At 52.2% G+C, this 9,458-nt stretch overlaps 21 non-coding genes across 21 annotated transcripts; 7 read left to right on the forward strand and 14 right to left on the reverse strand.

Annotated features, from left to right (window-relative positions):
• Positions 1 to 176: 176 nt before the first annotated feature.
• Positions 177 to 249, reverse strand: trnak-uuu (transfer RNA lysine (anticodon UUU)). Its single transcript has one exon. It is a non-coding gene; the product is annotated as a tRNA-Lys (tRNA).
• Positions 250 to 677: 428 nt separating this feature from the next.
• Positions 678 to 750, reverse strand: trnaf-gaa (transfer RNA phenylalanine (anticodon GAA)). The gene has a single exon. It is a non-coding gene; the product is annotated as a tRNA-Phe (tRNA).
• Positions 751 to 1,088: 338 nt separating this feature from the next.
• Positions 1,089 to 1,161, forward strand: trnaa-agc (transfer RNA alanine (anticodon AGC)). Its single transcript has one exon. It is a non-coding gene; the product is annotated as a tRNA-Ala (tRNA).
• A 388-nt stretch (positions 1,162 to 1,549) lies between these two features.
• Positions 1,550 to 1,622, reverse strand: trnak-uuu (transfer RNA lysine (anticodon UUU)). The gene has a single exon. It is a non-coding gene; the product is annotated as a tRNA-Lys (tRNA).
• A 428-nt stretch (positions 1,623 to 2,050) lies between these two features.
• Positions 2,051 to 2,123, reverse strand: trnaf-gaa (transfer RNA phenylalanine (anticodon GAA)). The gene has a single exon. It is a non-coding gene; the product is annotated as a tRNA-Phe (tRNA).
• A 338-nt stretch (positions 2,124 to 2,461) lies between these two features.
• Positions 2,462 to 2,534, forward strand: trnaa-agc (transfer RNA alanine (anticodon AGC)). Its single transcript has one exon. It is a non-coding gene; the product is annotated as a tRNA-Ala (tRNA).
• Positions 2,535 to 2,922: 388 nt separating this feature from the next.
• On the reverse strand, positions 2,923 to 2,995 carry trnak-uuu (transfer RNA lysine (anticodon UUU)). The gene has a single exon. It is a non-coding gene; the product is annotated as a tRNA-Lys (tRNA).
• Positions 2,996 to 3,423: 428 nt separating this feature from the next.
• Positions 3,424 to 3,496, reverse strand: trnaf-gaa (transfer RNA phenylalanine (anticodon GAA)). Its single transcript has one exon. It is a non-coding gene; the product is annotated as a tRNA-Phe (tRNA).
• Positions 3,497 to 3,834: 338 nt separating this feature from the next.
• trnaa-agc (transfer RNA alanine (anticodon AGC)) lies at positions 3,835 to 3,907 on the forward strand. Its single transcript has one exon. It is a non-coding gene; the product is annotated as a tRNA-Ala (tRNA).
• Positions 3,908 to 4,295: 388 nt separating this feature from the next.
• trnak-uuu (transfer RNA lysine (anticodon UUU)) lies at positions 4,296 to 4,368 on the reverse strand. Its single transcript has one exon. It is a non-coding gene; the product is annotated as a tRNA-Lys (tRNA).
• Positions 4,369 to 4,796: 428 nt separating this feature from the next.
• Positions 4,797 to 4,869, reverse strand: trnaf-gaa (transfer RNA phenylalanine (anticodon GAA)). Its single transcript has one exon. It is a non-coding gene; the product is annotated as a tRNA-Phe (tRNA).
• A 338-nt stretch (positions 4,870 to 5,207) lies between these two features.
• Positions 5,208 to 5,280, forward strand: trnaa-agc (transfer RNA alanine (anticodon AGC)). The gene has a single exon. It is a non-coding gene; the product is annotated as a tRNA-Ala (tRNA).
• A 391-nt stretch (positions 5,281 to 5,671) lies between these two features.
• On the reverse strand, positions 5,672 to 5,744 carry trnak-uuu (transfer RNA lysine (anticodon UUU)). Its single transcript has one exon. It is a non-coding gene; the product is annotated as a tRNA-Lys (tRNA).
• Positions 5,745 to 6,172: 428 nt separating this feature from the next.
• Positions 6,173 to 6,245, reverse strand: trnaf-gaa (transfer RNA phenylalanine (anticodon GAA)). Its single transcript has one exon. It is a non-coding gene; the product is annotated as a tRNA-Phe (tRNA).
• Positions 6,246 to 6,583: 338 nt separating this feature from the next.
• On the forward strand, positions 6,584 to 6,656 carry trnaa-agc (transfer RNA alanine (anticodon AGC)). The gene has a single exon. It is a non-coding gene; the product is annotated as a tRNA-Ala (tRNA).
• Positions 6,657 to 7,044: 388 nt separating this feature from the next.
• On the reverse strand, positions 7,045 to 7,117 carry trnak-uuu (transfer RNA lysine (anticodon UUU)). The gene has a single exon. It is a non-coding gene; the product is annotated as a tRNA-Lys (tRNA).
• A 428-nt stretch (positions 7,118 to 7,545) lies between these two features.
• trnaf-gaa (transfer RNA phenylalanine (anticodon GAA)) lies at positions 7,546 to 7,618 on the reverse strand. Its single transcript has one exon. It is a non-coding gene; the product is annotated as a tRNA-Phe (tRNA).
• A 338-nt stretch (positions 7,619 to 7,956) lies between these two features.
• Positions 7,957 to 8,029, forward strand: trnaa-agc (transfer RNA alanine (anticodon AGC)). Its single transcript has one exon. It is a non-coding gene; the product is annotated as a tRNA-Ala (tRNA).
• A 391-nt stretch (positions 8,030 to 8,420) lies between these two features.
• On the reverse strand, positions 8,421 to 8,493 carry trnak-uuu (transfer RNA lysine (anticodon UUU)). Its single transcript has one exon. It is a non-coding gene; the product is annotated as a tRNA-Lys (tRNA).
• Positions 8,494 to 8,921: 428 nt separating this feature from the next.
• Positions 8,922 to 8,994, reverse strand: trnaf-gaa (transfer RNA phenylalanine (anticodon GAA)). Its single transcript has one exon. It is a non-coding gene; the product is annotated as a tRNA-Phe (tRNA).
• Positions 8,995 to 9,332: 338 nt separating this feature from the next.
• trnaa-agc (transfer RNA alanine (anticodon AGC)) lies at positions 9,333 to 9,405 on the forward strand. Its single transcript has one exon. It is a non-coding gene; the product is annotated as a tRNA-Ala (tRNA).
• Positions 9,406 to 9,458: the final 53 nt, after the last annotated feature.

The following is a 9,458-nucleotide window of genomic DNA, read 5'->3' on the forward strand; positions in this document are numbered from 1 at the left end:
AATGGGCTTGATGTAGAGCTGCGGTTCCACAGCGTACCCGTGCAAAGGTGGGAGCGTAAGCTTGACCTTCAATGTACAAAAGCCCAGCGCAGCAATTGCAGTCCTCCCTGGTTTGTTGCCAGCGTCCTGGCTTGGGGCGATTGGTTTCACATTGCTTACAGCAAGTGCTACGCGCACGCCTGAACAGGGACTTGAACCCTGGACCCTCAGATTAAAAGTCTGATGCGCTACCGTCTGAGCTACCCAGGCTCTCAGCGCCTCTCCAGAGTGTCCTTTTTTGATCCTACAATTCAACTGCCAAGGTCATTGTTGCGTGAAGGTATAGCAGAAAGATCCCGCCCACGTTTGTGCAGTGAAATGTGCTGCAACCAAGCGTTCTGCCATCTGCCGTAGGGTGGGATAGGACAAGGGCGCCGGTTTTGTATGCATACACATCTGAGTTGGTTACTTTGCTTTTGCATTCCAGTCTTTCAAACCGAGAACCTCGGTTTGCTGTGCCACCCTATGCATGCCTACGTTGTCCTAAAAGGGTATTTCTTTGTAAATGTCCGCCGTGTTTTGGGAAATCACGAGGCAGAAAATCACAGGCTTAAAACGGTTGCCGCGCCAGCCGTTACGGACACTGGGAGATAGATGGCAACCAAAAGGGACCGCTTCCCGCAAGTGACCTCCTCACTTGCCGAAACCCGGGATCGAACCAGGGACCTTTAGATCTTCAGTCTAACGCTCTCCCAACTGAGCTATTTCGGCTTGTCGTCAGAGAGCCATCCCACGCACCGCCAGGGACCGCAACCGGCATGTGAAAGGATCACTGGGCGCGCTTGCAGGGACATGTATTTTCCAATGCACTTTGCATATGTCAATCAAAGACTTCTGCCTCTGAAACGGAAGAGCTCGGTCTGCTGTGCCATCACATTGGCAACATAACGGCTCTTGAAATGGTTCAATGAGCACCGATTTTTCACGACTGCAAGTTGCCAGTCAATGCCAGACACTGATTTATCAACTTGGGGTAACCCTAATAGACAGCGAGGTCCTGCCACAGGGTGAAAAGTCTCGAGGCTTCCCTATGGCTTGGCTTGCAGGCAGGGGAATTAGCTCAAATGGTAGAGCGCTCGCTTAGCATGCGAGAGGTAGCGGGATCGATGCCCGCATTCTCCAGGTGACTTGGCCTTCCTATGACAGGGGCTTGGCTTTTGAACAAAAGAGCCGTAGCCGCTTGTCAAAAGCCCGGATTTAAACTGGACCTTTGCATCCGGAGTTCAACGCTCTTTCATGGTTTGGCTTGAAACACCAGTGCCTTGCACTTGACGCTGCGCCCACAAATACCTGCTCCGAGTGCTGAGAGTGGCGCGTGCCTGTCCTCGGCATCAAATGGGCTTGATGTAGAGCTGCGGTTCCACAGCGTACCCGTGCAAAGGTGGGAGCGTAAGCTTGACCTTCAATGTACAAAAGCCCAGCGCAGCAATTGCAGTCCTCCCTGGTTTGTTGCCAGCGTCCTGGCTTGGGGCGATTGGTTTCACATTGCTTACAGCAAGTGCTACGCGCACGCCTGAACAGGGACTTGAACCCTGGACCCTCAGATTAAAAGTCTGATGCTCTACCGTCTGAGCTACCCAGGCTCTGAGCACCCCTCCAGAGTGTCCTTTTTTGATCCTACAATTCAACTGCCAAGGTCATTGTTGCGTGAAGGTATAGCAGAAAAATCCCGCCCACGTTTGTGCAGTGAAATGTGCTGCAACCAAGCGTTCTGCCATCTGCCGTAGGGTGGGATAGGAAAAGGGCGCCGGTTTTGTATGCATACACATCTGAGTTGGTTACTTTGCTTTTGCATTCCAGTCTTTCAAACCGAGAACCTCGGTTTGCTGTGCCACCCTATGCATGCCTACGTTGTCCTAAAAGGGTATTTCTTTGTAAATGTCCGCCGTGTTTTGGGAAATCACGAGGCAGAAAATCACAGGCTTAAAACGGTTGCCGCGCCAGCCGTTACGGACACTGGGAGATAGATGGCAACCAAAACGGACCGCTTCCCGCAAGTGACCTCCTCACTTGCCGAAACCCGGGATCGAACCAGGGACCTTTAGATCTTCAGTCTAACGCTCTCCCAACTGAGCTATTTCGGCTTGTCGTCAGAGAGCCATCCCACGCACCGCCAGGGACCGCAACCGGCATGTGAAAGGATCACTGGGCGCGCTTGCAGGGACATGTATTTTCCAATGCACTTTGCATATGTCAATCAAAGACTTCTGCCTCTGAAACGGAAGAGCTCGGTCTGCTGTGCCATCACATTGGCAACATAACGGCTCTTGAAATGGTTCAATGAGCACCGATTTTTCACGACTGCAAGTTGCCAGTCAATGCCAGACACTGATTTATCAACTTGGGGTAACCCTAATAGACAGCGAGGTCCTGCCACAGGGTGAAAAGTCTCGAGGCTTCCCTATGGCTTGGCTTGCAGGCAGGGGAATTAGCTCAAATGGTAGAGCGCTCGCTTAGCATGCGAGAGGTAGCGGGATCGATGCCCGCATTCTCCAGGTGACTTGGCCTTCCTATGACAGGGGCTTGGCTTTTGAACAAAAGAGCCGTAGCCGCTTGTCAAAAGCCCGGATTTAAACTGGACCTTTGCATCCGGAGTTCAACGCTCTTTCATGGTTTGGCTTGAAACACCAGTGCCTTGCACTTGACGCTGCGCCCACAAATACCTGCTCCGAGTGCTGAGAGTGGCGCGTGCCTGTCCTCGGCATCAAATGGGCTTGATGTAGAGCTGCGGTTCCACAGCGTACCCGTGCAAAGGTGGGAGCGTAAGCTTGACCTTCAATGTACAAAAGCCCAGCGCAGCAATTGCAGTCCTCCCTGGTTTGTTGCCAGCGTCCTGGCTTGGGGCGATTGGTTTCACATTGCTTACAGCAAGTGCTACGCGCACGCCTGAACAGGGACTTGAACCCTGGACCCTCAGATTAAAAGTCTGATGCTCTACCGTCTGAGCTACCCAGGCTCTGAGCACCCCTCCAGAGTGTCCTTTTTTGATCCTACAATTCAACTGCCAAGGTCATTGTTGCGTGAAGGTATAGCAGAAAAATCCCGCCCACGTTTGTGCAGTGAAATGTGCTGCAACCAAGCGTTCTGCCATCTGCCGTAGGGTGGGATAGGAAAAGGGCGCCGGTTTTGTATGCATACACATCTGAGTTGGTTACTTTGCTTTTGCATTCCAGTCTTTCAAACCGAGAACCTCGGTTTGCTGTGCCACCCTATGCATGCCTACGTTGTCCTAAAAGGGTATTTCTTTGTAAATGTCCGCCGTGTTTTGGGAAATCACGAGGCAGAAAATCACAGGCTTAAAACGGTTGCCGCGCCAGCCGTTACTGACACTGGGAGATAGATGGCAACCAAAACGGACCGCTTCCCGCAAGTGACCTCCTCACTTGCCGAAACCCGGGATCGAACCAGGGACCTTTAGATCTTCAGTCTAACGCTCTCCCAACTGAGCTATTTCGGCTTGTCGTCAGAAAGCCATCCCACGCACCGCCAGGGACCGCAACCGGCATGTGAAAGGATCACTGGGCGCGCTTGCAGGGACATGTATTTTCCAATGCACTTTGCATATGTCAATCAAAGACTTCTGCCTCTGAAACGGAAGAGCTCGGTCTGCTGTGCCATCACATTGGCAACATAACGGCTCTTGAAATGGTTCAATGAGCACCGATTTTTCACGACTGCAAGTTGCCAGTCAATGCCAGACACTGATTTATCAACTTGGGGTAACCCTAATAGACAGCGAGGTCCTGCCACAGGGTGAAAAGTCTCAAGGCTTCCCTATGGCTTGGCTTGCAGGCAGGGGAATTAGCTCAAATGGTAGAGCGCTCGCTTAGCATGCGAGAGGTAGCGGGATCGATGCCCGCATTCTCCAGGTGACTTGGCCTTCCTATGACAGGGGCTTGGCTTTTGAACAAAAGAGCCGTAGCCGCTTGTCAAAAGCCCGGATTTAAACTGGACCTTTGCATCCGGAGTTCAACGCTCTTTCATGGTTTGGCTTGAAACACCAGTGCCTTGCACTTGACGCTGCGCCCACAAATACCTGCTCCGAGTGCTGAGAGTGGCGCGTGCCTGTCCTCGGCATCAAATGGGCTTGATGTAGAGCTGCGGTTCCACAGCGTACCCGTGCAAAGGTGGGAGCGTAAGCTTGACCTTCAATGTACAAAAGCCCAGCGCAGCAATTGCAGTCCTCACTGGTTTGTTGCCAGCGTCCTGGCTTGGGGCGATTGGTTTCACATTGCTTACAGCAAGTGCTACGCGCACGCCTGAACAGGGACTTGAACCCTGGACCCTCAGATTAAAAGTCTGATGCTCTACCGTCTGAGCTACCCAGGCTCTGAGCACCCCTCCAGAGTGTCCTTTTTTGATCCTACAATTCAACTGCCAAGGTCATTGTTGCGTGAAGGTATAGCAGAAAAATCCCGCCCACGTTTGTGCAGTGAAATGTGCTGCAACCAAGCGTTCTGCCATCTGCCGTAGGGTGGGATAGGAAAAGGGCGCCGGTTTTGTATGCATACACATCTGAGTTGGTTACTTTGCTTTTGCATTCCAGTCTTTCAAACCGAGAACCTCGGTTTGCTGTGCCACCCTATGCATGCCTACGTTGTCCTAAAAGGGTATTTCTTTGTAAATGTCCGCCGTGTTTTGGGAAATCACGAGGCAGAAAATCACAGGCTTAAAACGGTTGCCGCGCCAGCCGTTACGGACACTGGGAGATAGATGGCAACCAAAACGGACCGCTTCCCGCAAGTGACCTCCTCACTTGCCGAAACCCGGGATCGAACCAGGGACCTTTAGATCTTCAGTCTAACGCTCTCCCAACTGAGCTATTTCGGCTTGTCGTCAGAGAGCCATCCCACGCACCACCAGGGACCGCAACCGGCATGTGAAAGGATCACTGGGCGCGCTTGCAGGGACATGTATTTTCCAATGCACTTTGCATATGTCAATCAAAGACTTCTGCCTCTGAAACGGAAGAGCTCGGTCTGCTGTGCCATCACATTGGCAACATAACGGCTCTTGAAATGGTTCAATGAGCACCGATTTTTCACGACTGCAAGTTGCCAGTCAATGCCAGACACTGATTTATCAACTTGGGGTAACCCTAATAGACAGCGAGGTCCTGCCACAGGGTGAAAGGTCTCGAGGCTTCCCTATGGCTTGGCTTGCAGGCAGGGGAATTAGCTCAAATGGTAGAGCGCTCGCTTAGCATGCGAGAGGTAGCGGGATCGATGCCCGCATTCTCCAGGTGACTTGGCCTTCCTATGACAGGGGCTTGGCTTTTGAACAAAAGAGCCGTAGCCGCTTGTCAAAAGCCCGGATTTAAACTGGACCTTTGCATTCGGAGTTCAACGCTCTTTCATGGTTTGGCTTGAAACACCAGTGCCTTGCACTTGACGCTGCGCCCACAAATACCTGCTCCGAGTGCTGAGAGTGGCGCGTGCCTGTCCTCGGCATCAAATGGGCTTGATGTAGAGCTGCGGTTCCACAGCGTACCCGTGCAAAGGTGGGAGCGTAAGCTTGACCTTCAATGTACAAAAGCCCAGCGCAGCAATTGCAGTCCTCCCTCCTGGTTTGTTGCCAGCGTCCTGGCTTGGGGCAATTGGTTTCACATTGCTTACAGCAAGTGCTACGCGCACGCCTGAACAGGGACTTGAACCCTGGACCCTCAGATTAAAAGTCTGATGCTCTACCGTCTGAGCTACCCAGGCTCTCAGCGCCTCTCCAGAGTGTCCTTTTTTGATCCTACAATTCAACTGCCAAGGTCATTGTTGCGTGAAGGTATAGCAGAAAGATCCCGCCCACGTTTGTGCAGTGAAATGTGCTGCAACCAAGCGTTCTGCCATCTGCCGTAGGGTGGGATAGGAAAAGGGCGCCGGTTTTGTATGCATACACATCTGAGTTGGTTACTTTGCTTTTGCATTCCAGTCTTTCAAACCGAGAACCTCGGTTTGCTGTGCCACCCTATGCATGCCTACGTTGTCCTAAAAGGGTATTTCTTTGTAAATGTCCGCCGTGTTTTGGGAAATCACGAGGCAGAAAATCACAGGCTTAAAACGGTTGCCGCGCCAGCCGTTACGGACACTGGGAGATAGATGGCAACCAAAAGGGACCGCTTCCCACAAGTGACCTCCTCATTTGCCGAAACCCGGGATCGAACCAGGGACCTTTAGATCTTCAGTCTAACGCTCTCCCAACTGAGCTATTTCGGCTTGTCGTCAGAGAGCCATCCCACGCACCGCCAGGGACCGCAACCGGCATGTGAAAGGATCACTGGGCGCGCTTGCAGGGACATGTATTTTCCAATGCACTTTGCATATGTCAATCAAAGACTTCTGCCTCTGAAACGGAAGAGCTCGGTCTGCTGTGCCATCACATTGGCAACATAACGGCTCTTGAAATGGTTCAATGAGCACCGATTTTTCACGACTGCAAGTTGCCAGTCAATGCCAGACACTGATTTATCAACTTGGGGTAACCCTAATAGACAGCGAGGTCCTGCCACAGGGTGAAAAGTCTCGAGGCTTCCCTATGGCTTGGCTTGCAGGCAGGGGAATTAGCTCAAATGGTAGAGCGCTCGCTTAGCATGCGAGAGGTAGCGGGATCGATGCCCGCATTCTCCAGGTGACTTGGCCTTCCTATGACAGGGGCTTGGCTTTTGAACAAAAGAGCCGTAGCCGCTTGTCAAAAGCCCGGATTTAAACTGGACCTTTGCATCCGGAGTTCAACGCTCTTTCATGGTTTGGCTTGAAACACCAGTGCCTTGCACTTGACGCTGCGCCCACAAATACCTGCTCCGAGTGCTGAGAGTGGCGCGTGCCTGTCCTCGGCATCAAATGGGCTTGATGTAGAGCTGCGGTTCCACAGCGTACCCGTGCAAAGGTGGGAGCGTAAGCTTGACCTTCAATGTACAAAAGCCCAGCGCAGCAATTGCAGTCCTCACTGGTTTGTTGCCAGCGTCCTGGCTTGGGGCGATTGGTTTCACATTGCTTACAGCAAGTGCTACGCGCACGCCTGAACAGGGACTTGAACCCTGGACCCTCAGATTAAAAGTCTGATGCTCTACCGTCTGAGCTACCCAGGCTCTGAGCACCCCTCCAGAGTGTCCTTTTTTGATCCTACAATTCAACTGCCAAGGTCATTGTTGCGTGAAGGTATAGCAGAAAAATCCCGCCCACGTTTGTGCAGTGAAATGTGCTGCAACCAAGCGTTCTGCCATCTGCCGTAGGGTGGGATAGGAAAAGGGCGCCGGTTTTGTATGCATACACATCTGAGTTGGTTACTTTGCTTTTGCATTCCAGTCTTTCAAACCGAGAACCTCGGTTTGCTGTGCCACCCTATGCATGCCTACGTTGTCCTAAAAGGGTATTTCTTTGTAAATGTCCGCCGTGTTTTGGGAAATCACGAGGCAGAAAATCACAGGCTTAAAACGGTTGCCGCGCCAGCCGTTACGGACACTGGGAGATAGATGGCAACCAAAACGGACCGCTTCCCGCAAGTGACCTCCTCACTTGCCGAAACCCGGGATCGAACCAGGGACCTTTAGATCTTCAGTCTAACGCTCTCCCAACTGAGCTATTTCGGCTTGTCGTCAGAGAGCCATCCCACGCACCGCCAGGGACCGCAACCGGCATGTGAAAGGATCACTGGGCGCGCTTGCAGGGACATGTATTTTCCAATGCACTTTGCATATGTCAATCAAAGACTTCTGCCTCTGAAACGGAAGAGCTCGGTCTGCTGTGCCATCACATTGGCAACATAACGGCTCTTGAAATGGTTCAATGAGCACCGATTTTTCACGACTGCAAGTTGCCAGTCAATGCCAGACACTGATTTATCAACTTGGGGTAACCCTAATAGACAGCGAGGTCCTGCCACAGGGTGAAAGGTCTCGAGGCTTCCCTATGGCTTGGCTTGCAGGCAGGGGAATTAGCTCAAATGGTAGAGCGCTCGCTTAGCATGCGAGAGGTAGCGGGATCGATGCCCGCATTCTCCAGGTGACTTGGCCTTCCTATGACAGGGGCTTGGCTTTTGAACAAAAGAGCCGTAGCCGCTTGTCAAAAGCCCGGATTTAAACTGGACCTTTGCATTCGGAGTTCAACGCTCTTTCATGGTTTGGCTTGAAACACCAGTGCCTTGCACTTGACGCTGCGCCCACAAATACCTGCTCCGAGTGCTGAGAGTGGCGCGTGCCTGTCCTCGGCATCAAATGGGCTTGATGTAGAGCTGCGGTTCCACAGCGTACCCGTGCAAAGGTGGGAGCGTAAGCTTGACCTTCAATGTACAAAAGCCCAGCGCAGCAATTGCAGTCCTCCCTCCTGGTTTGTTGCCAGCGTCCTGGCTTGGGGCAATTGGTTTCACATTGCTTACAGCAAATGCTACGCGCACGCCTGAACAGGGACTTGAACCCTGGACCCTCAGATTAAAAGTCTGATGCTCTACCGTCTGAGCTACCCAGGCTCTCAGCGCCTCTCCAGAGTGTCCTTTTTTGATCCTACAATTCAACTGCCAAGGTCATTGTTGCGTGAAGGTATAGCAGAAAGATCCCGCCCACGTTTGTGCAGTGAAATGTGCTGCAACCAAGCGTTCTGCCATCTGCCGTAGGGTGGGATAGGAAAAGGGCGCCGGTTTTGTATGCATACACATCTGAGTTGGTTACTTTGCTTTTGCATTCCAGTCTTTCAAACCGAGAACCTCGGTTTGCTGTGCCACCCTATGCATGCCTACGTTGTCCTAAAAGGGTATTTCTTTGTAAATGTCCGCCGTGTTTTGGGAAATCACGAGGCAGAAAATCACAGGCTTAAAACGGTTGCCGCGCCAGCCGTTACGGACACTGGGAGATAGATGGCAACCAAAAGGGACCGCTTCCCACAAGTGACCTCCTCATTTGCCGAAACCCGGGATCGAACCAGGAACCTTTAGATCTTCAGTCTAACGCTCTCCCAACTGAGCTATTTCGGCTTGTCGTCAGAGAGCCATCCCACGCACCGCCAGGGACCGCAACCGGCATGTGAAAGGATCACTGGGCGCGCTTGCAGGGACATGTATTTTCCAATGCACTTTGCATATGTCAATCAAAGACTTCTGCCTCTGAAACGGAAGAGCTCGGTCTGCTGTGCCATCACATTGGCAACATAACGGCTCTTGAAATGGTTCAATGAGCACCGATTTTTCACGACTGCAAGTTGCCAGTCAATGCCAGACACTGATTTATCAACTTGGGGTAACCCTAATAGACAGCGAGGTCCTGCCACAGGGTGAAAAGTCTCGAGGCTTCCCTATGGCTTGGCTTGCAGGCAGGGGAATTAGCTCAAATGGTAGAGCGCTCGCTTAGCATGCGAGAGGTAGCGGGATCGATGCCCGCATTCTCCAGGTGACTTGGCCTTCCTATGACAGGGGCTTGGCTTTTGAACAAAAGAGCCGTA

The sequence above is a fragment of the Centroberyx affinis genome, unplaced genomic scaffold, assembly GCF_046629955.1.
Source record: "Centroberyx affinis isolate AG114_WGS23_722 - 3 ecotype Tasmania unplaced genomic scaffold, CSIRO-AGI_Caff_v1 ptg000188l_1, whole genome shotgun sequence".
NCBI classification, from domain to species: Eukaryota; Metazoa; Chordata; class Actinopteri; order Beryciformes; family Berycidae; genus Centroberyx; species Centroberyx affinis.